Here is a 25,077-nt window from a genome sequence, read left to right as displayed (position 1 = left end):
GTAAGAGCTCTGCCCATACCATTTGTTTCTCTCCTAAATAGCTTGATTTACATGCAGATTTCTTCACGATGACATTTTCACACATTTATTTCTATTCAGGGCCTAATCCAAAGTCTGCTGGCATAACTGATTTTTTTTTTTCTAACTTCGGTTGTGTCTCCATAATGCCACAGTTGCATGTCTCTACAAGAGTCCTAATGTTTTCTTTTCTTTGTTTAAAAGTGGGCTTATCTGGATCTCAAAAATTGGGTGGTATTGGCATGAATACTCCAGAAAGGGGATTTGGAAGGGAGGCGAAATTTTGCTCTTAGGTACATCCCACGAAGCCTTGTTCACGCTACAAGGAATATAGAAAAATGTCTATCAGTGAAGAAGTTGACCTTTCCTATTAAATGCATCATAAAATTCTATGATGTCGTTACTGCAACTACACAGGGCAGTTAGAAAAACAAAATGTGGCTAATAGTTGCCCATGTTTTAAGGGATAGTACTGAATAACTGACCCTGCACAAGAATTAGCAGCTTTGACAGAAAAGGTTTTCTTTAGAATAGGTGCAAAACCTGATTTGAAGCCTTAGCTTTTCTCTATATGGATCCAGAAAACTGAGGGAACCATCTGAAATCAGATATTTCAGTCCCAAAGGCAATCAGCTCTGAAGTGTGTGCAGAACTCATATCACTGTGGAAAATGTTATCTCCCATGAGGATCTCAAAAAAATTCTACTTCAGTAATCTTTTTAGCAAAAGCAATTTTGCTGAATGCTACAAATTTCTTGTTTTCCCCTCCATTTTGGAAGCTAGTGACTACATCCAGAAAAAATGCATTTCCTATTCAATTTTTTGGCCATAACATGCAAACATAAACTTGCAGGTTAAATGACAGCAGTAAAGTCAAAAAGTATTGCTCTAAATTTACAGGACTTGCATGCAGACAAACTGAAAAAGCCTCCAGGCTACCCTGCATCCTTTTCTTTTCATGGCATTAGTATCATGAGAGAAGTAACATATTCCCATCCTTGTTGCACATTTGATACAACTACATTCCTAGTCAGTCTTGTCAACAAATAATTTATTAAATTTCAAATAAATATCATTCATTCCCCAACTTACTAATACCATAACTTACATGATACATAGTTTGAATAAATCTTTTTCTTATCCAATTTGTACTGAAAACAATGTCTGGTTTACTAACCAATAGGTATGAAGGGCGTACATTTTTTCTATCTAAGCAATTTGCAATATGTTGGCAACAGTCATATACTTGTATGTTTATGTTTTGACATGTACAAATGCACATACATGAACAGGAAAAAAAATAAGGGCACACAACGGTACAAGTATAAAAAAATTCATATATGCCATTGTAGTTTTCCAGGTGAAATCAGAACCCTAAACCCATGTATCTTAAGCTTATTTCATAACCTGAAACACTGCACCTCCTTTTTCTTGAAGAGCAAAGACATGTAATTTTTTAAAATGAAAACATTTGAGTTCTCCCCACTCACAATCATCCAGCTACTCCTGCAACATAAACCTCCATAGGTTTATCAGAGAGAGCACAGCACTGAAATCCAGGTGGCACAATTAAGTTGCAGCTGATTTTACTTGCTATGATTTTAGTGACTCCCTGTAATGGAGCTATAAGGCAAGGAAGGTGCTGCTTATCATATCCTTCCAGCTAAAGCAAAATTTTGGGTAAAATATTTATATTAACATTTGCTGTCATAGTATTTGTCTGATATTACTCACAACATCAAAGTAACTTCAACACTGTAAGTATTAGTATTCATAAAAATCACATTTTAATTTCACCCTTGTTTGTGTCTATGCTAAAAGAATTCCTTTGACTGTTTAGTGAGGACGTACAACATCACATGACTGACTATCCAAGAAAAACAATAAGGAATGTTCATAAACAAGATACGAATACTTTTTAAAAAGGAATGTGGCATGTACGCAGAAATAGAATCCTGATACCTGACAATCCACAAGCAAGGCAAAGAAGAAGTTAAATTCATATCCTTATTCATTCCATTATTTCAGGGAAACAAATATTTCATCTGTGTACAACTGTACTGAATAAAGTTGGCATTTTATATTCTGTATGAATGGTGAACAAGGCTTTAAGACCAAACAATACAGCTGTGTTTTTTAAAGGAGCCTAAAAGAAGTGAACCTTTCTCTGAATATATCAGCTAAAAAGCACAGAACAGATCTTAACAGGAGGAAAAAGTCATTTACAACAGCAAAAAGTGAAACGTTTCTCAGTCTGAACCTGTGAGTCACAAATCAGGTATGGATGCAGAAAGCCACTGTCTTAAGCTACAGTTATGACAGGAATACAGTAATTATCACACAGCAAGTTTTTGATACTGAGGTACTTCTGGTTTGACATAAATTCATATTTAGGAAAAAAATAAGGATCATAATGATTATAAATATGCAAAGAAATCTAGTTCCATAAGAAGAGCAGAGCAGTTCTCCTAAAACAAATCAGAGCCACAATAAAGATGACTGACCAAAATTATTTCCTGTTCAGAGAGGATTTTTTGGGAGACAGAATCTCCTAACTATTTATTAACATAACAAGTCAAAGATAGTTCACACTATGAAGCTGCAGAGAATAAAATAACATGTTATGATAACACACAATAACATAGACATCTTAACTAAGTTTGAACATGTATAATAAAATTAAACTGCAAATTACCTGAAATAACTTTTTCCATGCTAAGTTCTGTTTTTATTTGGACTAACAGAAATTATAGTAAGGCACAGAAGAAATGGTTTTAGTTTTTAAAGAGATGTAAGCTTATTTAGAGGTTTATATAGCTGCAATCAATGCAAAATCACAACAGGATTCAGAGGTCATTTGCAGTGACACATGGGTTTTTCTCAGAATCAACCAAAACTCCTACAGCTGTGGCAATGTGATTAAGCTAAAAACAACCTTTCTGAGAGGGTTTGTGCTGATACTTTACTTGGTTCCCTACCAGCTCCAGTCCCAATGGGGTAAAAAGGTGCATGAAGGCTGCACAGCTTTTACCCCCAAGTTGTAGTTCAGTTCTTCTCCCAGAATGGTACAAGTAAGGAGGGGCAGGAAATGCATGGTTCATAAAGAATGTCTCTCTGATTTCCTAGCTGGAAATGGATACACAGGCAGCTCACAGTGAAGACTTTGGTTTGGATTTGTTTACCTCCAACCGTGGAGATATACCCTGAGACTTTAGTTTGTGCTAACATCCATGCATCTATACAGACACCATAAAGTACACTAGAAATTTTGAGTGAAGAGGGCAAGATGATTTGTTTTGGCTATACAAGAGAAAGGAGAATTTTGAAGTGGCTGATGCTATTTATAATCCCCCAGTAATACTTTCAGATTTACAAAAAATCTGCCATGAATTCAAATATTCATCCTCTTATATTGACTTTCTTTCTTGATAATTAGATTTAAATTTATAGGCAATATATTGGAAAATTAATTAACATGGCTGTAGTCAGGTTTTATCATATGAGACTTTAGACACCTATCCTAGTTAATTTAAAAAATAAAAACATATCAGGAGACATTTTTCTGGTTACTTCTAAAATCTAATGAAAGTATAGTGGGCAGTCTCTGCCAGGGCAGAGAGAGGAGACACATTAGCTGTGCCCCCCCCCCCCAAAAAAAAAAAAAAAGACTAAGAGGGAAGAATTGCTGAAAACCTGCAGTCTGGCAGATAGACAAAATAGGGTTTAGGTGCTAGATCAAGTCTCAGAAAAACACAAAGTTTATCTCTGAAGGCAGAGAGAGGAACAAAGGGAACAGGGAAATGGCCAAAAGTCAAGACTATTTAGAAAGAGTCAAGAAGGGCTCTGACAGGAAAACTGTGTTGTGTAGAAACAGGCTACATGCCCCCAGAGAACTTGTAAATCTAAGAGTTTCTCTTGCATTCACTGTCAATTACTCATCATTTCCAAGCTATGCATGCTACGGTACACACATACAGCTTATCAGCTACTGGATCCAAGACAATAATTGAAGATAGGGACCTGCTGCCTTTTTCTGTTGATGGCTTGGGTTTGGGGTTGGGTTTCAGGGGTTTTTTTGCAATAGATCTTAGTGACTGCTTGCAGGCTCACCCTAAAGATAATTTTAAGATGTGTATCAGCAGAGACTCAGTTATACTCTTCTTTAATGTCCACAGAAGGTATCATTCATCCTCTATGAAGTCACATCTTAGCAAACACCAGAAAACAACAGACGAAAGCTGAGCAGTAAACAAATCAAGAGCTCAGGCATGTGACTGAGTTCCTGCATATCAGCTGAGTCACAATAACTGACCTTGCCAGGTCTGGCTAATATAGAGGTTAGATTAAAGTGGTTTAAGCTAATCTTTGCTGCCTGAGAGTTGCGACAAGTCACACACCACAGCTCATTGCTGTAGTTAAGCAAGCACAGAATATTTTATCAGACTAACTGAATCATAATACCAAACAGCATTGGCTGGAGCTGCCTAAGGTCTGCCTCTAAAACAAAGGTGAAGGCATGACTTATTGCATCTGTACGTACGAATATGAGAAAAAGAACGGTGTGATAACAACCATAACAAAGAAGCAATCAAGAGCGTTATCTGGGGAAAAGAACAGAGACCCTTGTCTCCTGGCTCAAAACTTGCAGGTAAGATGAACTTGGAATTTTTCTTCTGTTATGGTCTCTCCTGTGTTTGAAGGTACAGGATTTTGTATGTATTTTTTAAATGAGGAAGATCTTACCAAAAAATACATCTTACTTGAATCAAACCTAAACACTGGCTAGAAGCTTTCAAAAAAAGATAATAGAACAATGGATATCTTTTTGAGTCAAGAAACAGCTTAATAATGTCTTATGTAATTCACGATACTTTCTAGCCTGTATTTTTTCTACCATTTCTTAATGCAACCAATTTACACAAATGCCAAATCTCCCAATGTTATGAGCTCAGTCTGACTGAAACAAGTCCCATGACTCAAAATTGCCTCAGTAAAGAAGACGGAATAACAGCTTATATGGTACTGTATTCTCTGTACACAAGCATGGACTAACTTACAGTATAAGCTCTGTTTTCCAAGCTGCAGTAAGGCAGCCTATGCCTGATGGTTAGAGCAAATGCAGATGTTTTAAACAGCTGTGTCTGCCTGAAAAGACTGCAGCTGCCCTCCATTAGGTTTTAATTTACTATGGTAGACTTGCCAACCCAAAAATTTATACAATGCCTCAACATATGGAGCTAGTATTTACCTGGGAGCCAAGAACGTTCATGCTAAAAACTCTCAAGATCACCCGCACCTGGTTTAAAAGCTGAACACTAGATGGAGCTATGTCCTTGTAGCACCACTAGCTAAATTTAGATAAGCTGTCTCAGGTACAATTCCAATTAGTTACTTGCAAGTGGCCAGATCAATGGCTTGTTTAAATGTCTTTTAAAATGCTGAATAAAAGTAACAGTATGTTCCCGAAAGATTTTTAAAGAACCGCAGGTGTCCATAAAAGCTTCTGGAATATAAACGGAAGACTGGAAAAAAACACCTCAAGTATAGTACTCCCTGAGAAAACTATCTACATATTAATGAATTTTTTTAAATGTGTATTTCATGTGTCCTAGCAAGAGATATCTGAAAAGAAGACTTTTATGTCATGTGTACTGCTGCAGAATAGTTGATGCTCTAAACTGAGAGAGAAAAAAACAGTAACTTCTGTTTTAGTATCAAGTAGCTGTAGCTGTCCTGCAAGATTCCAATAAAATTTCAAGTGTAATTTTATGAAGAGATAAAATATCTTTATTTAAACTGTCATCTTGAATGTTTCACATTAACTCCACCAAATGATGACAAGGAAGAAAAAACACAAGTGTCTTACCCATTAAAAAGAGCATACTACATATGTTAAAAAAAAGGTTTCAAAGATTAAGAGAATGTTGTCCACCTTACCAGAGGAAATTGGTAACATGACTGGCCACAAATCTCTGTTAAAGATAAGGCAGGCTACACTGTCTAATGAGACATAATGAGCTGTATGGAGTCAATGGGGAAGGATTCTCCAATCCATTATTTCCTGTCTACAGCTGATTTAACCAAATTTACCTGAAATGAAATCTATGAGTGTTTAAATAGATCATTTTTTCACAAATAAGAGATTACACAGTACTTGCAGTACTTACACAGTCCTGCATCACAATGTATATTCATTCTTCTAATCCTGGTGTTTCATAGCCTGTACAGTCTATGAATACGAGTACTGTGATTTGGGGAAAACAGTGAAATCACACCGTGACTAACTAACCTTTGCTGTAGTCTTCCTGGAGTACAGCTTTTGATAAAGAAGGACATGAGGTCTTAGGTATCTCTTGAAAAAATTCTTGAGTAAATTGATAATAAAAAACCAGAATGGTTGGGACTGAATATAGACTATATTAGTTGCAGCTAATTTACTCTCCTTTATAAACAGTAAAATTAAAGCTTTATAAAAAGTTTTCGGCAAATAAAACAGCAATTTTGAACTTACTGAAAATTGATGTATCAAAACATGAATGTTTTTTTCTGCCTTATAGCCATGAGCTGCTATTTAGGGAGCATAGCCATTTAGAGCCTTCATCTAAGTGTCAGTTTTAGTTCATACCCCTCAGTGACTATGAACCATTCTGCCACTATTCTTACAATCCAGCAACAGACCAAGCAGTGCACTATGAAAGAACCACTAACATGCATAAGCCTAAGCACCATTCAGGCATGCTTGCAGGATCAGGAACACAGCCTGAACTCAAATACAGGGCCTCTCAGCATTGTCAGCGTGACTCATAATGTGACTGTGACACTGCAGAAGAGAAACTTGGACCGTTCTGCTCAATAACTTTTAACATAATAAAAATATACCCTGGTTGTTATATCTAGTTGAGATAAACAGTTATAGAGCAACATCTGGGCTCTCACAGATAACTTCCCACTGATTTTTGAGATGGAAGAAATGAAGATGGTTAGTAAAGCAATGCCCAGCAGTGTTCTCTCTTGGGGTTCCTAACTTGTTTTTTTCATAGGTCTTTTCTGAGAAGGATGGTTCTGCTCTCCCTGAATAAGCTTCATTGTTATATAAGAGAGGCAAAGACTTAACACAATGCCAGCTTTGTGACAGTAATGTGTCTGCACTACTGCAGAAAAGAAACAAACCACTCTTATTGAAGGGGGGACTTCTGGAATGGTAATTAGCCAAGAGGCCAGGACAGCTGAGGGAGTGCTTCTGAAACCCACTAGGCTGAGAAAGAGAGATACAGAATTAATCCACTTCAGTTAAAATGATATTAAACAGGACAGACAGGATCAACAAGCTAAAGGTATCCCAAAATTAGGATTCTCTCTGCTTTCCGGTGGTACAACAATATTATAGCAGTATCAGCACTCCATATATCAAAAAATACAGAAACAGAACAGTAAAATCATTACACATGAATACTGCAGCAGTAGCGGGACAGTGTTTTCTATCCTGTGCTGCTCAACCTCCCTCTGCTACTGTCTTTGCTTCCCAAGGGAGTGGCAGTAATTGCAGTGCCTCTGTGTTCCAGGTCCTTTCCCTTCACAGCACTAGGGCAAGGCCATGCTCGCCTTCCCATGCACTGGCTGACACTGCTTTTCCCAACAAAACACTGGAGTCAGCATGTTCCAGCAGGGTCTCAACTATTCCAGGTCAGGAATAAAAAAGAAAGGAGGTAACAACCCTACATGGCCAAAAAGGAGTAAATGAGGTCCCAGATGCTGCTTCTATCACATGGAAAGTCACCCAGACACCTGTCCTAGACCACCAGTGAGGCTAGTTGGGGAAAAGGAGGGGAAACCAGGCTGGTGTTGAAAAAGAATCCCAGCTTTGCTCAGACTGTTCTAAATTCCACTGACCGTTTCCCATATGGTTTAACGATACTGCAACAAGCAGTGCCATAGTAATAGTTTTTGGTATCAGTATTACGAAAGATGCAAATGTTATCAACCATTATAATTTTGACCACTCCTCTACGTGAACTATTTAAGATGACTATCTCAAAGCTGAGAAGAAAGACAAGAAAAATTCAAAAGCAAGCCAAATTAATACACAGCCTGTGGATTCTTGCCAGTTTTAATTACTCTTTAGCACGTTCAGAGATGTTTCAAAGGCGTTCTACTTCACTTCCCGCTTTCTCCCTCTCCCACCTTGGGCATGTTTGCTCTGTAAGTGAGGTCCAATTCTTTATCTGGAATACCTGGTATGTGATTCATAGCCTTGGTCTCATGCATAAGCTTAAAAGAAAACCGAAATCATACGTAACTCTTCACAAGGTCAGAGAGTGCATCAATTGGTAACAGGGAACAAAATGTTTCAACATTCCAAATACAGTACAAGCTTACGCTAGGCAAAAGGAAATTCTAAAATTGAGGACAATTATTATAAGTAATAGAATTACATTAAAACATCATGCATATGAAACATTTAGAGGGAAGTCAACATCATCACGAATGGAAGACAGCAAACTGTGGTGGCTGAAATACAACCACTCCACAAGCAGTGAAAAGTGTGTGTTTTAATTACATTATGTTAAAAGTACTCCTTGAAACTCTTTATCTCATTTTCTGCTAAATGCTTGCTGTTTAGCCAACTCCCCAGAAAACTGACATAATCAAAGTAGTCAGCACATGCATGCTGGGAAAGAACTGTCATTATCACACACGTGGGATGACCCATTTGGGTAGAAACAAGACAACAGAAACCTTTATCAGATTTTGGATTAGCAAGGCACCCAAAGTGACCAGTAAACTCCCAATGACCAAAACTTGCAGCACTTTTCATATTTCTAGGAGTCATCTCTACAGACAGAAAAAATACCTACACCGTTTGAGCGTCTCTGTTTTTTGTGTTTGCTTCCTTTGAGATTTCCTGTACTAGAGATTTTTGCAATCATAAACATAGCATTAGAGAATGTTTTTAAAACAGGAGTTTTTAAATCTTTGGACAAAGAGAGTATTGCTTTTCTCAGTTAATAACATAACATTTTTGTTAACCTATAAAATCCTTGGTATGTAGGAATATGCACCAAAAATATGCCTGGTAGCACTATTTAAACAGCATAGTTCTAATCAATTGTTCTGCTTCCAGTAATAATGATACAAAGAATAAAAAGCTGGATTTGGGGGGGCGGGGGGCGGGCAGGGCCAAGTTGTCCAAACTCTTCCCTTCACACTGAAACTCACTGAAGGGCTGATAACACCCAGCTTCCATCTCTGCAATGAGGTGATGGGAAAGGTTTCTGTGGAGCCAAGGTCTAGAAGGCTGCAGCCCGGCCACCCAGACCTCACCAGTTCCTGCAGGGCACATCGTAGCTGCAGCAACTGAGGTACCACGAAGCAGGGGAGGTCGTGAGGCACCAGCCAGGAACCCCCCAGCAACCCTCGAAACAGGATTTGCCTCCACCGTCCGTCCTGTCAGGGACGGGGCCGTGCTCCGCGGCCAGGAGCCTTGGCGCGGCCTTGACTTTACCTTAACGTGAAGGGTTGGCGGTGGGCGTCGGACATTTTCATGGCGCTACAGGTGCGCGCACCTACGCTGAGGCGCTGCTGCCCCAGCCCTGACGGTGCTGGGGGGGGGGGAAACGGAGGGCACCCACCCGCGTGCCCGCCAGCCTCCCTGGGCTCTGCGGGGCAGCTCTTCGCGAGGGCCAGACCTACTGCGGGTGTCCCGAAGCGCCCCGTCAGCTCCCGCCGGGTCCCGCGCGGGGCGAGGAAGGCGCCAAGGCGGCCCCGGAGCGGAGCGTGCCCCCGCCGCGAGGACGGGCTAACGGCTGCCGCGAGGACGGGCTAACGGCTGCCGCGCGCCGGCCCCTCCGCACCTGCCTGCGCGAGGCGGGGGGGGGGCCGCGCGCCCTCTCCCCCGCCCCGCAGCTCGCTGTCACGTGAGGGTGGCGGCAGCCGCCGCTGCCGGTCCCGTCTCCGCCGCGCCCCTCCGCGCGCGTGAGGGGAGCTGGGGGCGCGCGCACCTGGCGCCGCGGAGGCGCGAGGGCGGCCGGGAGCGGAGCCCGTGAGGAGGCGGCGACGCCGCCGCCGCGCAGGTCGGTCCCCGCGGGCGGGGCGAGGCGAGGCGGGGGCGGGCTGCGTGGGAGGGTCCCGCCTCAGCGGGGAGGGCTTGCGCCGCTCCCGGGGCGTTCCGGGCGTCCCCTCGGCGCGGTGCTGGGCGGTGAGGTGGCGGAGCGCTGGGCCGAGCCGTCCCCCGGGCGGCGCGGCGGTTCGGCCGAGGGCAGCGTCGGGCGGGAGGCGGGTGAGCGGGACGCGCAGGCTGGGCTGCGGTTCCTGGGGCGCCGCGGCCGATTTCTGCGCGGGGATCCCCGACGAGTCCGGCTGCGGATGGGACTGCAATGCCTGTTGCTTCTCCTTTCTTAACGCTTTGCTATTGCTGTGAGAGTGAAGGACTCCATACTGTGGGGAAGACTTTTAAATAGACGCGGCTCCTGTAAGTTAAATATTTATTCTCACAGCGAGCAAAGCTTTGAAACTTGAGCTCCTCTAGCAGTTCGGTAAATAAACCGTTTTGTTGACATAAAACAGTCGATTCAGAAACTGCTGTCAGTAATGACATCCAGCTGCAGCCAAGTACTCTGAAGTGGAAGTGAGGTGTTCTCCCCCCTCCGGTCTGTAATTGAATATTAATTCGGAAAAGAGGTATCTGGGGGAAATAAGAGAGTTAAAAGGATGTTCAGAAAAGAACAGCTGGAAGATGAAAGCGGCTGTTAGGGGCTGTTTTACCCAGACGGAGATAAGGGAGGTAAGAGTATGAGGAGATGTCAAGTGATCTCCAGTTTCATCGTTCAGCACTCATGTTATTGTGCTACTATGATAAAAATACCTCCCCCTTAACATTTACAAGAAAGATAAGCAATCACACCCCTTTCGGTATGACCATTTCTTCAGTTTTGCATGGAGCAAAAGAAGATGTTAAGTATTAATTTGGTAGGTCAGTAACTGCAGATCTGACTGTACACGGGGTGAAGTGCAATATGTGCTTTTGAAGATTTGCATGTACAACACATTGTATTTCCATAGTCATAAAGGCTTTCTACAGTTTCAGACTTTTAGTTGCAGGGTTTTGGCAGGAGAGGAAACAGTGAGGGGCACTTTTCTGTCGTTTTGGGAGTTTGGGTTTTTTTAAACAGGAATATGTGAACAGGTGCATGAAGGGCTTCATTCTGAAACTTGTATGGAAATGTGGAAAGAAGAGACGGGAGGGCAAAGAAGGCTGAATTTCAGCTTTTCAGGTTTATTGATTTACTTTACTTGTGTTCCTGACTTTGGCTTGGATCTGCTGTATGAACTTAGTTAGAACCAATAAATCTTTACACTTCCTTGTATCTTCCTGATGGAGAAATGCTTGGAGTAGAACTCAGTATACCAGGAGAGTGAGAGGACAAACTGGGACAAACCTAAGCAAATATGGGCTGTTTTTAAATGATATGGATTTACCCTCCATTTGCTGATAGTTCTGGTTGAAGCAATTGTAAGGGCCTCTTGAACCTAAAGGAAACCCAGTGTATGTCAGAGCAGAGGAAGAGCTCAAAAGAACCTTAGGCTTGTCTTCAGGACAAGTATAGCTTGGTACCAGAATATGAGGAAAAAAAATATGTAAAAGAATTATACTATAGTTTTTAATATATAAAATGATCTCAAGTGATATGCCTGTAACTGTTTTGAACTAATGTTAGCATCACTTTTGGAAACTTAAATGCTTTATTTACCTAGGCCAGGTAATAATCAAGTGTCTTGGCAAAACATATAGCAGTTTATCTATCGTGCATCTGGGACTCTGCCCTATGGAAAGCGCCAAATTAAAGGGAGGGGGCAGAAACTGATTAATCTGTGTGGCTGACGCATTGTAGGAATTGGGCTGGGAGCACTGTTCCCTTGTTCCGCGTTCCCTTGCTGCTTTCATCTCTTGTCCCAGGAAGCTGAGGAATTAGAGGAATGGTGGCAGAGGGCACTGCTGCTACCATCTTGATTTCACTCCAGCAACCCCATCCATTCAAGGACTATGCTAGAAGCAGGGAGGACAGGAAGGAAGTAGGGAAGGAATAAGTAGAGATGGGATAACAAGCACTATCCTCCCCTCACTCCTACTGTATCTGATCTCACTTCGTCTTTGTTAACGTGGTAGCAGCAGTGTGGAAAAGTGGTTGGGGGGGGTGTGTGGTGTGTGTAAACAGAGACTACATTGGTGTAGGCATAGACCAGAGAAGTACTTTCTGGGTTCTTGAATCAATTCTCCCTGTTTCCTCTGTCATGCTTCTGTTACACTGAGTCTTTCTGTTACTCTAGACTGTCTCTGCAGGCATCAAGGCAGCATAATGTGACTTAATGTGGTAGAGTGTGTTTGAATGGAGGATGGGAAGAGAACAGATGGAAAAGAGTGAAGACCTTAAGAATCACCTTCCCTGAACACTTTGATAGGGTCAGCAAACAAAGCAAACAAGGGGGAAAGGCAGAGGGAGAATGTACAATGAGTGCAAAACATGGGAAAATGAAAAAGAACAAAGGCAGTGACAGATCTTCACACACACACACACACACACATGTGCAGCTCTGCTTCTAGCCCTCATTTACCTAACTTGTTTCCTGTTTGCCACTTTCCGGTCTCTTTCTCTTCAAAACAAACAAACAAACTCCTACAAAAACCTATAAAGCACTTATCCCTAGACACTACCTTCACTCTTATTAGACTATTCAGAGACAGACCAGAAACTTAGTTCACTTTCCCCACAGCTAGGGATTTGTTTGAGCCTTTCAGCTCAAACAAATGAGGGCCTTGACCTGGTAAGATTAGCAAAGGACTATGCTCATACAAGTAATGCAGAGCCTCAGTGGGGCTTTGCTAGTTAGCAAAAAATCCACCTCCTCCCTCCCCCCCCAAAAAAAAGATATTTACAGGAATAGGATGAAACCATCTTCTTGGTTTAGATGTCCATAGTATGATTCAGAGGATTTAGTGTTTATCAAAGCAGAGAAATGATGCATAAGGAAATCTGTTTTGTGATAAAGATCACTCAGTATAGATGGAAGCGTGTTATCATTCAATGTACTGTACCAAGCAAGGCTTTTCTGCATTTTCCAGAAATACATAATAGTATAGAAATAGTAATGCAACAGAAGACAACATTGTTTAGGGCAGTAGATGAGAAGCTTCAGAAGTCACTTTTCTGTTAGTGAAGTTGCATCATTCAAATCTTTGGAGATGTCATCTCAGTTTGCCACCTCATCCTCAGAGTTCAGTGAATTCAACTTCTTAAGGTATAATCTTGAAATTCGCATGAGCCACTGAATAAAGTTTAGCCAGCAATGGCTTCCATTGGAGACACACTTGATCAGTTACCAGAATTCGGTAGATGCGTATGAAATCATTTCACTTCAATAACTTGATCCCTTGAAAACTGGAAATTTTAAGCCATGAACTATTTTAAGTTCTCTAAATTTTCCCCACTTTGCTCTTGTCTATTCTGTGTTGTCAACTCACCTGTTACTTTGAAGAGCTGAAGAAACTGAAACTCCCACCTTTGGACAATCTGTTCTTTAACTTTGTCTAAGCACCAGCTCTGAGGTGATAACATGTCTTTGTTAAACTGTGACAGCTTGCCTGCCACCCCTTTACAGTATTTTATAGTTCTTCTTTTAAATAGATGCACATTAAGCAACAAAATAAAGGTACTTTTTTTGTACCTAGGTGCCTCTGCCTGTATGTTTTAGCACAATGTTTTTATTTCAAGTCTCTTGTGACCTTGTAACATTAGTTACCTCTTTTGTTTCTCTGCATCTTCATGTGTTTATTGCTATAAAACCATTTCCCAATAGCACTTTGCTCTTATTTGGCAATTCATTGATGCAGAGAACAAAGAAGTTAAATTACAAAGATAATTCCTTTCTGAAAGAAACATAAAAAGCAAATCCTAATGGCACTGTTGCCAGTCTAGGTCAATTTGTGTATTTTATGTTTATACTGTGCATCTGCCAAGTTACAATGTAGTGGTTTAAAGGACTATAAGCATGACCTGGATTTTAAACTCTTACTCTGATAACCTGTAAAGCAAGATTTTTATGAATATTATGTAGCTTACTAGTATTTCTGGAAGACCTGTAACCCAAAGCTGCTGAGGGGGAAGAGCTATATATTTTCACGATGCTTAAAGAGGAAAATTTGGTATCTTCACATGCCAAGATGGGACATAATTTCTCTGCAAGATGATCAACAAACTAATGGGGAGCCATTAGTGTTTCTCTCAACAATATGTATGTGATATATAAAATATATTCTTATATTTATTTTATATCCATATAAAAATATGTGTTCATCTGTTTAGCTGAATTTTCCAGGTAAAACCTGAAGTAAATGAAGATAAAGATAAGAGTTGAGAATTGAATACAGGGAAAAATAGAGTGCTTTGTGGTTTAGAAGGGGGAAAGATAAGAAACCCGATAGTGACCAGACAGTATGTGGCAGACAACATGCCTGGAATGGTAAATGATGGGTCTGACTTCCAAGAAGTTGTAATGACAGAGCGTGAACTGCTGATTGTATGAGAGGTCTTTTGCATATCACCCAAGGACATGGTGCTAAGTTGATGATGGTTTCCTGAAGCAGATGTGAATTTGGAGAAAACAGATCAGCAGGCCTGATTCTCCTTCAGCAAAATCTTGAATTAGGCTAGAGGGGTTAAATAAGACTGAACACTCAAAGTCAAGACTTGCTGGATGGAAGAAAAAGAGAGGTCCAAAGCCTGGCTCTGTTATAAGTGTTGCTTATCAAATGCTGACTGAGAGTCTTGTTTTCATTAGAGCAAGGATGGAACATGTATGAATATTCATAGAGAATGATTCAGTTGTTGGCTATGTCTTCATACTCTTTAAGATCAAAAGATTTTATGCCAGTTAAAGTAATTACTAAAGATAAATCTAAACTCTGAATTCTAATCTGGATTTCAAGCACTGACTATGGGAACTGCTGTTTTACTTTATCCTCTTCTGAAAACATGTCTGGTTGGTCTCCACATTCAGAGGTGACTTAGCTGGGGGTGCCTTCTTGTTTCTGTCTGTACTGCTTACACAAATAAGTAATTTTGTTTCCAGTTTGCACTATTTTCAACCCAAAGTTTATTTCAGAAGTCTTAGTTTGACAGAGGAAAATATTTGCCAAGTGTCTCTTGAATATAGGGAATCATATTTTTATTCCACTACAATACAGTGCAGATAGTAGCATCTGCTTTAATAATGCACAATCAGAACATCTTATTCTAATGACGTTGCAGTAAGATTTATGAATGTGTTTCTGTGATGATGATAAACTAATGTATGTAATCCAGTCAGCTCCCAAATGGAAGTATTTTGATGTTCCACTCCAGAGAAAAAAAATTTCTCTAGCAAAGACCTTGCGGAAGTGAATCTGATATTTTAAATAGATAGGAAACCAGCACAAACCATCCTGGGAAGCAGTTTTTGCATTCACCTGGATGGTATTTGCTGTGTGCAGTATTAGATAGGGGATGTATGAAGATCTTCTTGCGTAAGACTTCTCTGTCTTTTACATAAAATGTTCTGTCATTCTGTAGTTAATAATGAAATTTCTGTTAAATCATCTTTGTCCTATACATTCAGTGCCTTGGTGACATTTCAGCTGATGTTAACCTGTATACTAATAAAAACAAGCTCTTAGGAATTGAAGTAGGTGATCCAAAGAGGTGCCTTCCAACCTCAGCTATTCTGTGATTCCATTATTCTGTGATAACACTCTGATATGCTTCACAAAACTGTTCTCATTAGGCTTAAGTGCAGGTCTTCACAATGCAGTTAACATAAGCTCTTACCTGAAATTTCCTACTAATTCCATTCCTTTCTTTAATGCGGAAAACCTCTTTTTTCAAGTTTTTATGCCCAACTTAAGGTATGAAGTTGTGCTTTGTTTTATGATTGTAACCTCTCTATATACTTTGCAGTGAGGCTACAAGTGAGAAGTCACATAAGCATGGGTCATCTTCCTGTGGCCTTACCATCACTCCCTAAACAGTTTCACTGGCAGATTTATGGTCACCCAGCAGACCAGGAGAAAAAATGGCAAAACAAGTCACTGGACCTTGAGATGTGTTCAGGACATGCATTAACAACTTCAGAAACCGTGAGACTGTAGGAAATGTGGTAACCAGATACTCAACCCAGATACTCAGACATGGACCCCAGCTACCCTGTTAATTAACAGTGCATTAAATGTACTTACTACTTAAAAAAAAAAAATAAAAAAATAAAAAAAATAAACACCCCCCACCAAACAAACAAAAAACCTCCCATAGCTGAACTTAAGGTACATTTATGCAAGTGCTATGTAAACATGTATACATATATAAGTAAAGCATCTGTTGTAAGCTCTTTTGTAATACATGCATTAATAATTGTTTCAAGAAGGGAAGAACAAATCTTAAATTTCAGGGCTACTTATATGGACAAGAAGCACAGGCTGGTTGTAAAATATCAATGAAAGTAGGATATGTAATTTTCTTAAGGAATGTGTTCATTGCATCTGAAAAAAAAATCAAAACAAGTGAATAGTTTTCTTTTCTTGAAAGAAGTCTTCTGTAATGAAAAGTATATATACAAAGTATTTTAGTGTTAGAACAGATTATGTTGAACCTGAAAATCTCAGTCATAAACATTATAAGTTATTAGTTAAATATTTCCTGAATTAAAATGTTCTTCAATGTAGGAAGCTGAGTGTATCCAAAGTAGTAATTTTACCTGAAACTGAAAAGAGCCATTTATGGTCTGATCTTGCAAACTTCATATGTACAAAAGGAAAATCATATTAGAACCTTTCGTTACTACAAGAAAGGAGAGTTGCTATAACAAGCATTTGTGCAAAAAGATCTGTTCTGGCCTGCTTTGCAGATCACACTATAGTGTTGTGAAAAATACTTTATAGTCCACAATAGTTACTCACCTATACTCTGTGCAGTGTGTGGAACATTTCACAATAGTGGTAGATTAGGCTAAGGATTAGAAAACTGTTGCAAGAATTGTGGTCCAAATCTGTTTTGCTTTGATTATATTCTCCATTTTAATTAGGAAATTTGGTAGCATCTTCAGTTTTATTTGAAGATTGTGAAGCCCAGCTGGTTCTCATTTCACATAAACTACTTGCAAAAGGATGTACTGTAGAAGACTGCATTTTTTTTAACATGGGGAGAGGAGTTTGTGTTCAGAGTAATTTATTGGGTACAAAGGGAGCCCATGCTCTAGAATGAATTTAGTTTAGATTCACCAGTCACTAGTAGTTTTTTATTTAATCAAAGCTTCTGATTATCCAGGGACTAATTGCAAAGAACAGGACTAGTAGCTGCTCACTTCCTTTGGAAACCCAGATTTGGGTACTTAGAAGCAGAGGTTCCAAATTAGTTAACACTTATAAAACTGCCATGCTAGGCAGCTTGCCTAGTTTGCCACACAGTATGCCTAGCAAGCAGCTTTCACAGCAAATGTGTTCTATTCGCTTTTCTTAGCTAACAAAGTAAACAGTACTATTTCTGTCATGGAGCAAAGCTATCCCATATCAATAAGGACTAATAGAGAAGAAACAATTTCCTTATGACAGAGTAGTATTTCAGTGTTTTTTAACATGGCCGTATTTTTCTTTTCAAGTAGGAAAAGACTGAATATATATATTTTTTGGAATTAATAAAACTGTCTTGAATATTTCCACTTGGGGTTTTTGAAGACCCCTGAAACACAGGGGACTAAATCTCTCATATATAATAGCAAATGAAATTTTAGTTACAAATTTAGTATCAAAGTGTAAAGTAGTCATGATCGCTGATATGGGAGCAGACTTTGATCCATTTTCTGGAAAGTGAAATAAACTGAAGAAACTGACAGTGACCTCTGATTTCCTTTTCTTTCCTGAAATAGAAGAAAAATTTAATTAATTTCATCCAGTGGACAGTCATTTGAATAGTTCAGTCTTTTTTTCTATTGGTTTTTAATTTTTATTTTTATGCACTGTCACTTGGCCCCAGATGCAAGAAACTTCTGAGATATTTTTCATACAGACAAATCAGCTGGTAGCTATTAGGTATTATAGGACTTTGCAAGTCATTAGCCTGAAATCGTTTCATTTTGTGGATCATTTTGTGTTCATAAACAGGTCCAATAAAGGTATTGTTATGAAACAGTAAAATACATGGTTAAGTTATTACCTCAGGAAAATCCATAGGTTTATTCACAATCAGACCAAATATGAGTAGTAAGCCTTTCAAACAGTTCTAAAAAGCTGCTCTGAGTCTTGACATGAAATACTCTGAAATAAGATAGGATGTGTAAAAGGCCGACACTCAGTATCCCCTCAGGTGTTATTGCTGTTTGGGACTGCGACAGTGCGCTTTTGGACTTCTGGCCTTGCTATAATGACACTCAGGCCTTTCAGAGTAATATAAGAATTCTGTTTCATTTGTTTTCTATGTCAGTACAAAGGTGTCTAATCCATTTATTTCAGAGCCAGTAAAATTTTAGGAACTTCATAATAATATATTGCTTCAGGTAGTGTTATACTCTAGCATTTGCAGATACAACTGCAATTTTTCTATTTATTTCAATCATATGACAGAGCTTTTCTCTGGAGTGGAAGTAACACAAAGTACCACAAATTTTAGGCTACGGTTTTATTTTTTGGCAAATACTTCTGGGTCATTGTTCACATTCAATTAAAATACTTATCTGGAACTGAATCTAGAGAAATCCTATGTATGTTCATTATAATGGTTTAACTTCTATTTTTTTCATGCCCTAAAACTAATGGGAATTCACTATTAAAAGAGAACAAAAGTGATCTTTTATATATACCCCATTGATGAACTATGCTGACAGCATCCTGAACTTCAGATGTAAATATATATGTAAACACCAGAAGAATACTGAGATTATGAATGGGTCTGTTTCTAGGTCCAGTTCTTGCATTCAGTTTGTGTTGAGAAAGGCATCTTTTAATTTGCAAAACTTCCCAAAGCTTTCTGAATTAAGTGTCCTAGCAAACCTGTAAGCCAAAATGACTAAACTGGAATATGGTAGCTTTGGAGGCTTATACATGTAACCAGTTTTACTGAGCAATTAGTCTCTTTCTGGAAATGACATATACTTTTTAAGTTTTGCAAGTTCAAACAGGCATTCTGATGCATGGAACTGTGGCTGGGCATTTTCTTACCCCTTTCTTAGTCCTACATATCATGTATATTTTATAAGGAGAAGTTCAAATTGATTTGACTTCCCTTGATAACATGAGGTGACATGGAAACTTGTTCATTTTACCTTTGTACAGAATTGAGAATAAATGCCTTCAAATGGTTGGCAGACAAGACATGATGGGCTTTGTGGTTGGTAAGAACTTGAGAATGCCGAGCATGGTTGGTAGTAAAAGGTGCTATAGATAACAGTAGACTTCTAGGATCTCTTTTGTATCCTGTGCCACTGGATGTATCTACTCTATGGAGGCAGCATGCTGGGCACTTCAGAACTCTTTTGTAAGCCTGTAAAAAGTTTGCACCAAATACTCAAAACTGGATATACAGTTACCTGAAACTTACTTGTTTCAGTTGCGGCAATAGAGCAGAAACAGTAGCAGCATGCATAGATGAATGTGAAATAGAAAAGCTGCGCAATTGGGTGGGTTTTCAGCGTGGTGATTCTGTTAAGATCCTTTGCTAGGTAAACATATTTTTCTGTGAGCAAATACAGCTCCTCCATAGAATAGGTCATTGAGGAGACCTATATATCTAGTCACATGTTCATTATGGGCTGCTATGTGTTCCCTCTAAAATCAGCTTTTGGTTTCAGTGGGTGCTTAATCTGTCTCTAGTCACCTTGGTATTCGATTTTTTTCTAGGATCCACTGGAAAAACAAGAATAAAGGATGTCACATTTTTCTTGCCACCTCTAATAATGTTTCTTCAGCTGGGAAATATTACAAGTTTCTCTCACCTACGTGAATCTTAAAAGTATTAAATGTTGCTTTTGAATGTCAAGTTACTGTTGTGTCTGTCATGCAACATTGCCTCTCCGTATAATGTTTTTTCTCATAATTAGAAAATTATGTTAATCCATTAAGTATGGAAAGTAAATATGATAGGATAATATATCATTCTCTGATTTAGAAATCAGCTGTGGCACAATGTTTGATACAGCTGCTTCCTTACTTGTTGGCCAGTTCTGCAAGGAGTAAGATGTCCTATATTCTGAATAATGGAGGAGCAAAATCAACAAAATGTGCCATTTTAGATCAGCATTGAACTTGCCATGGGGAATTTTTGCCTCTTGGTTATACTTATTATTTAGGCAGAGAAAGAGAAAAACTTGAAGACAGTTTTTTCCAAAGATTTTCATTAATCTTCAGCAAGCAATCAATATAAGAATGTTTATAAACATAGGCATTAAACTGACACAGCTGTTAAAATTTATGTTTTCATTGACGTGATGAGTAATGTGGGATATGGTGCTTTTCATGGTGATCCATTTGTTGTTCCTAGTTTAATGCTTTTAATCCGAGCAGATTCACTTAAGTTGAATTTGCTGTTTCTAGCAGAAGTATATTTTTCCTTTCTTTGTTTCCCACAGACACTTTCCTCAAAATAGCTACTGAAGCTTAAATTTATACAGAAGTACTTGATACTGTCAGTTCCTGTTAGTGTGAATTCAGCATGTTTGTGTTCACAGATGCAGGGTGGGTCATATTAAACCAGCCTAGTGATGTTTCCAGTTATTTATAAATTGCTACACAAAATGTTTCAAAGAGGGAAAAAAATATTAATATGAAATTAAATTTTACAAAGTCAAAAAAACTGTCTTTTTAGTATTCGTTTTTAAGCCTTATGTCTAAAGCTGAGTTTAGACTTCGCAATTCTTCATATTACATTAATAAAGTTGAAGCAAATTCAGGACGGAGCTTTATAACCCGAATAACTCAAGAGTAGATCATTTAGTAATGAGAAATAATCATAAAAAAATCTCTCTTAGTTGTGTCTATGTTGGACTGTTTCTGTGTGTAGTCTAACCCAGACCTCAGCTTTTTACCTTAGAAATCCTGTGGATGAAAATTGTCTCTTTTGATTGTAGGAAGTCAGTTTTCTAGCTTGTTAACCCTCCTCTTTGTTCTGAGGTTCTGTTGCCAAAGAACAGATCTTGGATATCTCAGTGTCCACTGGTGCCAATTCCTCTACCAATCCTCACCTTTTAAGGTCTGTTTTAAGGAACGCTTAGTGCTCTCCACTCTTCTAATCCTCTGAAGTGAGTTATTTCTGTAAACATTCATTGCTTTTACTCTGCGTGGAAACATTCACCTATTCACCTATGTTGTCATGTATTTCTTCTGTGGCATTTTTCTAAAGGTCAGAAATACCCTGCAACTTGAATGCTACATATAGCCTTGGTCATCTCATCTCAGCTACGATACAATAAAACAAGAACAAGTACATAGAGAAGCAGCGAGTGTGTTGAAAAGTATGGATTGGGTTTACTCTGAGGAGAGACTTGCAGGATAATGACTCTTCAGTTAAACAGGGATGTTATAGGGGGAGAAAGGGGAATAGGACTGGAAAGAGACTGTAAGATGGTGGCATGAAGAAGTGAGCAGTGATTAACCACTGTTGGGTTGGTTTTCTTCCGTGATGTCAGAGCATTCACTGAAAAATTATACAAAATGAATTTGAATAGAAATCAGATAAATCTACAGAGGTTAGGTCCTTCAACATCTATGAAACATGGTTCCTATCCAGTCTGTGTTTCATGAAGTCTCATTCTTGCTGATTACTGGGAAAGAGAACAGGAGACTGATCACTATGCACCTGTGTTGCACTGAACATCATTAGAGACAGAGCACTGGGACGGACAGACTGAACGAGCATGACTGTTCTTACAGTGTCATAAGAGTTCCAAAAATACATAGCTGTTTTCTGCCTCTGAGTCATATGAATTTGATGGATACCTGTCTTGATTACACTACCGGCAATAATAAATAGAAGTTGAGGCACTAGGACCAAAGACTGTATGGGTTCTAATAAGTAAGACAGTTGGCTGAGGAGTGTTTGCTCTGTTGGCAAAGTAGCTGATTTTTACAACAATCCTCTGTGTACATCAAGCAACTGATGAAAATGGACACTGTGAACAGATGTGAAAATTGGACCTCCTTACATTTCTTTGAGATATCAGATCTTCTGGCCCTGTGTTAGCACTGGCCTCCTTTAAAGAAACATCTATGTTTTCAGACTAATATTCCAAATGGTACCTGCATAAGTTAATGCAAAATCTGTTTCACAGTGCCCATATACACTTCTGTATGCCTAGTGGGATTTATACACATGTAGTTAATAGATTAATAAAGTTAGTTATTAGTAGTGCTTGTTCTGCTGAGTTGGTTCTGTAACAGCTTAATGGGCAAGAAGAATGATTTCCATTTACAAAACTTACTGAAATGCAGAAAGGCAAACAAAAATTGAACACTAGGATTTTCCATAAGGGGCTGGCCTGATCAATTACGTTGTCATCGCCAGGCTGAGAAGCCTTTACTTCAGAGAGATTTGAAAATGTCTGAGAACTATTTATGAACCATAAGAAACATTATTTGTAATTCTCAAGTTTTAAAGAATGTTTTTTCCAGCAGTATAATTTGTCTAAATATTTAGGATTTTTATACAGGATAGCTTTGAATACTTCTGTTAATCATATATACCTAATCTCTCTCAATTTCTGTCAAGGTCTTGTCCTCTGTTTTACTCTAGGGCAGAGTTCATTAGTGCGTGAATTCTGTGTTTATTACCATTTCTCACCTTTCAATTTACTAGAGCATGAATTTACTTTCACAGGATCATTCAATATATCATTTCTCAGCTTAAGTTTTTCAACTCTTGTGTGGTTTTGTTGGTTTTGGTTTTTGTTGTTGTTTGGGTTTTTTTGATGTTGTTGTTGTGGGTTGGGTTTTTTTTGGGGGGGGGGGGGGATGATGCAGTTTCCCAGGCATTGAATCTGGAGTTAAGTAACTTAGAAGACCTAGTTGAAACGTTGTCCTTCATGGAAGAAAATTTGAAGCTGTAACCTTGAGGCTGGTGAATACCTGAGATTAGAAGGGGGCGGGGGGGAACATGTTTATTTTAAATGTCAGAATTTTGGGGGTGTAACTCTTCTTAATTGCAATACTTTTATAACTAAAAGTGAACTGTAGTACCAAATCCAACTTTTGTATGCCATTCATATTTACATTTATTTTAAGACCACAAATGTTCATGTTTTGGTTCAGAAACTTTCCCCCCATGTATTTTACCAGGTAATGCTTTATGCAGTTGAAGTTTAAATCCAAAGCATTTATTCAGTGTGGGTTTTTTGAAGTTTTAACTAGCTAGAAATTGGAACAGTTAGATGACAACTGAACTAAAATAATTAGTTGTTATTTTCGTTTAATTCAATAACAAATAATGAACGCAATTTTGGTTTTAAGATTTGCAAAGTTGGAAGCTACAACATTTCCCTTTATATTGTGTATAACAAAGAGAAAACTTAAAATATCTGATAACAATTTAAAATTAATTTATGAAGTGCTTTTTTAAGCTTTTATGAGCAATGTTTAAAACAACACTGAAGGAATGAAGGGTTTTCTAGAGTTGACAGAACTGCTATAGAGAGGAGCTGAAGAAACCTCACTTTGCACATGCCATTCTGTCAGCGTCAGCTTTTATATGTAAGGATGAGACTTTGTATAAACATGAGTCAGGAAATTTGGTTATGGTACCAATAGCAACTGTAACTTAATATCCATGTGGAGGAGTTACTATGTGGTGATCTGTGTTCTTAAAGCATCATAAAGTATCAGATCCTTTAGCATATTTTTAAGGGTGCTTTCTTTTTTCCTTCTCCCTCCCTTCCCCCAAAATTGAGGTTCAGCCTCATATTAGCAAACTTAATGGGTTTATTTTTAAAAACAGATGTTTGGCTTTGACTTTGCTACTTCATAATGTAGTAAATTTAACTACATTCAGTTCCCTTCATATTTTAAATCAAATTATTTAGTATGTTATGTTTAAAAGCAACATAGTTCTTACTGCTTGTCACTCTACTTTTATCAGCAGCACATAAATGTGGTGGTTTTACAGTGCCAGAGTAATACCCAGCTGCCTGCATAAGTCAGTTCAGCTTATTTAGTTAATGACCTTAGTTCATTTTCACCACGGAGGTATTGTACTAGTACTGTGCTTTGCCTAAGGATGTCCCTTCATGTAAGGACTCCCAGCAGTATGTTGACTAGAGACTTTACCAGTTCTTCTACCATCTACCTGAAATAGTTCAGTATCAGGTCTTCATTCAGCTTTGGCTAATCTATATTTCTCTCTAGAGTTTCCCTCTCCCCCTTAGTGTGGACCCTTTACACTTTCTGACTGAAAATAAATATTATTTTTTTATTATTCCCATTCTAGTAATTCTTAAAAAAAGTCTATATTCCTGGTTTTATTTATTACATAAAGGGTAATTAATGAAGGAAAGGTTCTATTTACCCTTCTGCCTATTCCAATGAAGCATATGAAGGGGAAATAGAGCAAGTAGTGTTTAAGTTATAGTCAGATGAGTGGGATTTCTGGCTGGATAGTCCTGCAAGATGCCATATAAGTAGCGTTCCTTAGGCGGTCATTCTAGTGATCATCAGAAATTCTTCTGTTGCCAGCAGCTGTGGATAGTTATTTAGGACTAAGGATTAACTTAATTAGAGAGGTATGCCAGGTTCTAAAAGGCCATGATTCAAATATGTATTTATAACTTTTTTATTTGATGGTGTTGTGAGAACTACCGAGCCAGGTTGGAGATAAATCAGCAGTTGTGTTCCTGTGGGGTGACTGGATACAATACAGCATGTGGCTGGGGGAGAAGCAAGGTGGGAAATGACAGGGGTGGAAATTGTGCACATTTGTTCATTCCAGCTCAGGAGTCATCTTGCAGCTGAAAAAAGCAGGGAGGACTTCTGAAGCTTACCCAAGCCACTTGATTTTTCATTAT

At 38.8% G+C, this 25,077-nt stretch overlaps 1 protein-coding gene across 14 annotated transcripts in view; it reads left to right on the top strand.

Moving 5' to 3' along the window:
• Window positions 1-4,398: 4,398 nt before the first annotated feature.
• The window catches only part of PPFIBP2 (PPFIA binding protein 2), a 112,514-nt gene continuing 91,835 nt past the window's right edge, over window positions 4,399-25,077 (top strand). For 8 of the 14 annotated variants that reach the window (XR_012653183.1, XM_075048163.1, XM_075048162.1 and 5 more), the window contains exon 1: window positions 10,288-10,486. The gene's annotated coding sequence lies outside the window, so the exon portion shown is untranslated. Of the gene's footprint in view, window positions 4,667-9,937; window positions 10,089-10,287; window positions 10,487-25,077 lie in introns of those variants that run through there. The other 6 variants (XM_075048148.1, XM_075048161.1, XM_075048153.1 and 3 more) reach the window with 4 other exon arrangements.

The sequence above is a fragment of the Buteo buteo genome, chromosome 16 (assembly GCF_964188355.1).
Source record: "Buteo buteo chromosome 16, bButBut1.hap1.1, whole genome shotgun sequence".
NCBI classification, from domain to species: Eukaryota; Metazoa; Chordata; class Aves; order Accipitriformes; family Accipitridae; genus Buteo; species Buteo buteo.
This window is presented reverse-complemented; position numbering and strand designations above follow the sequence as displayed.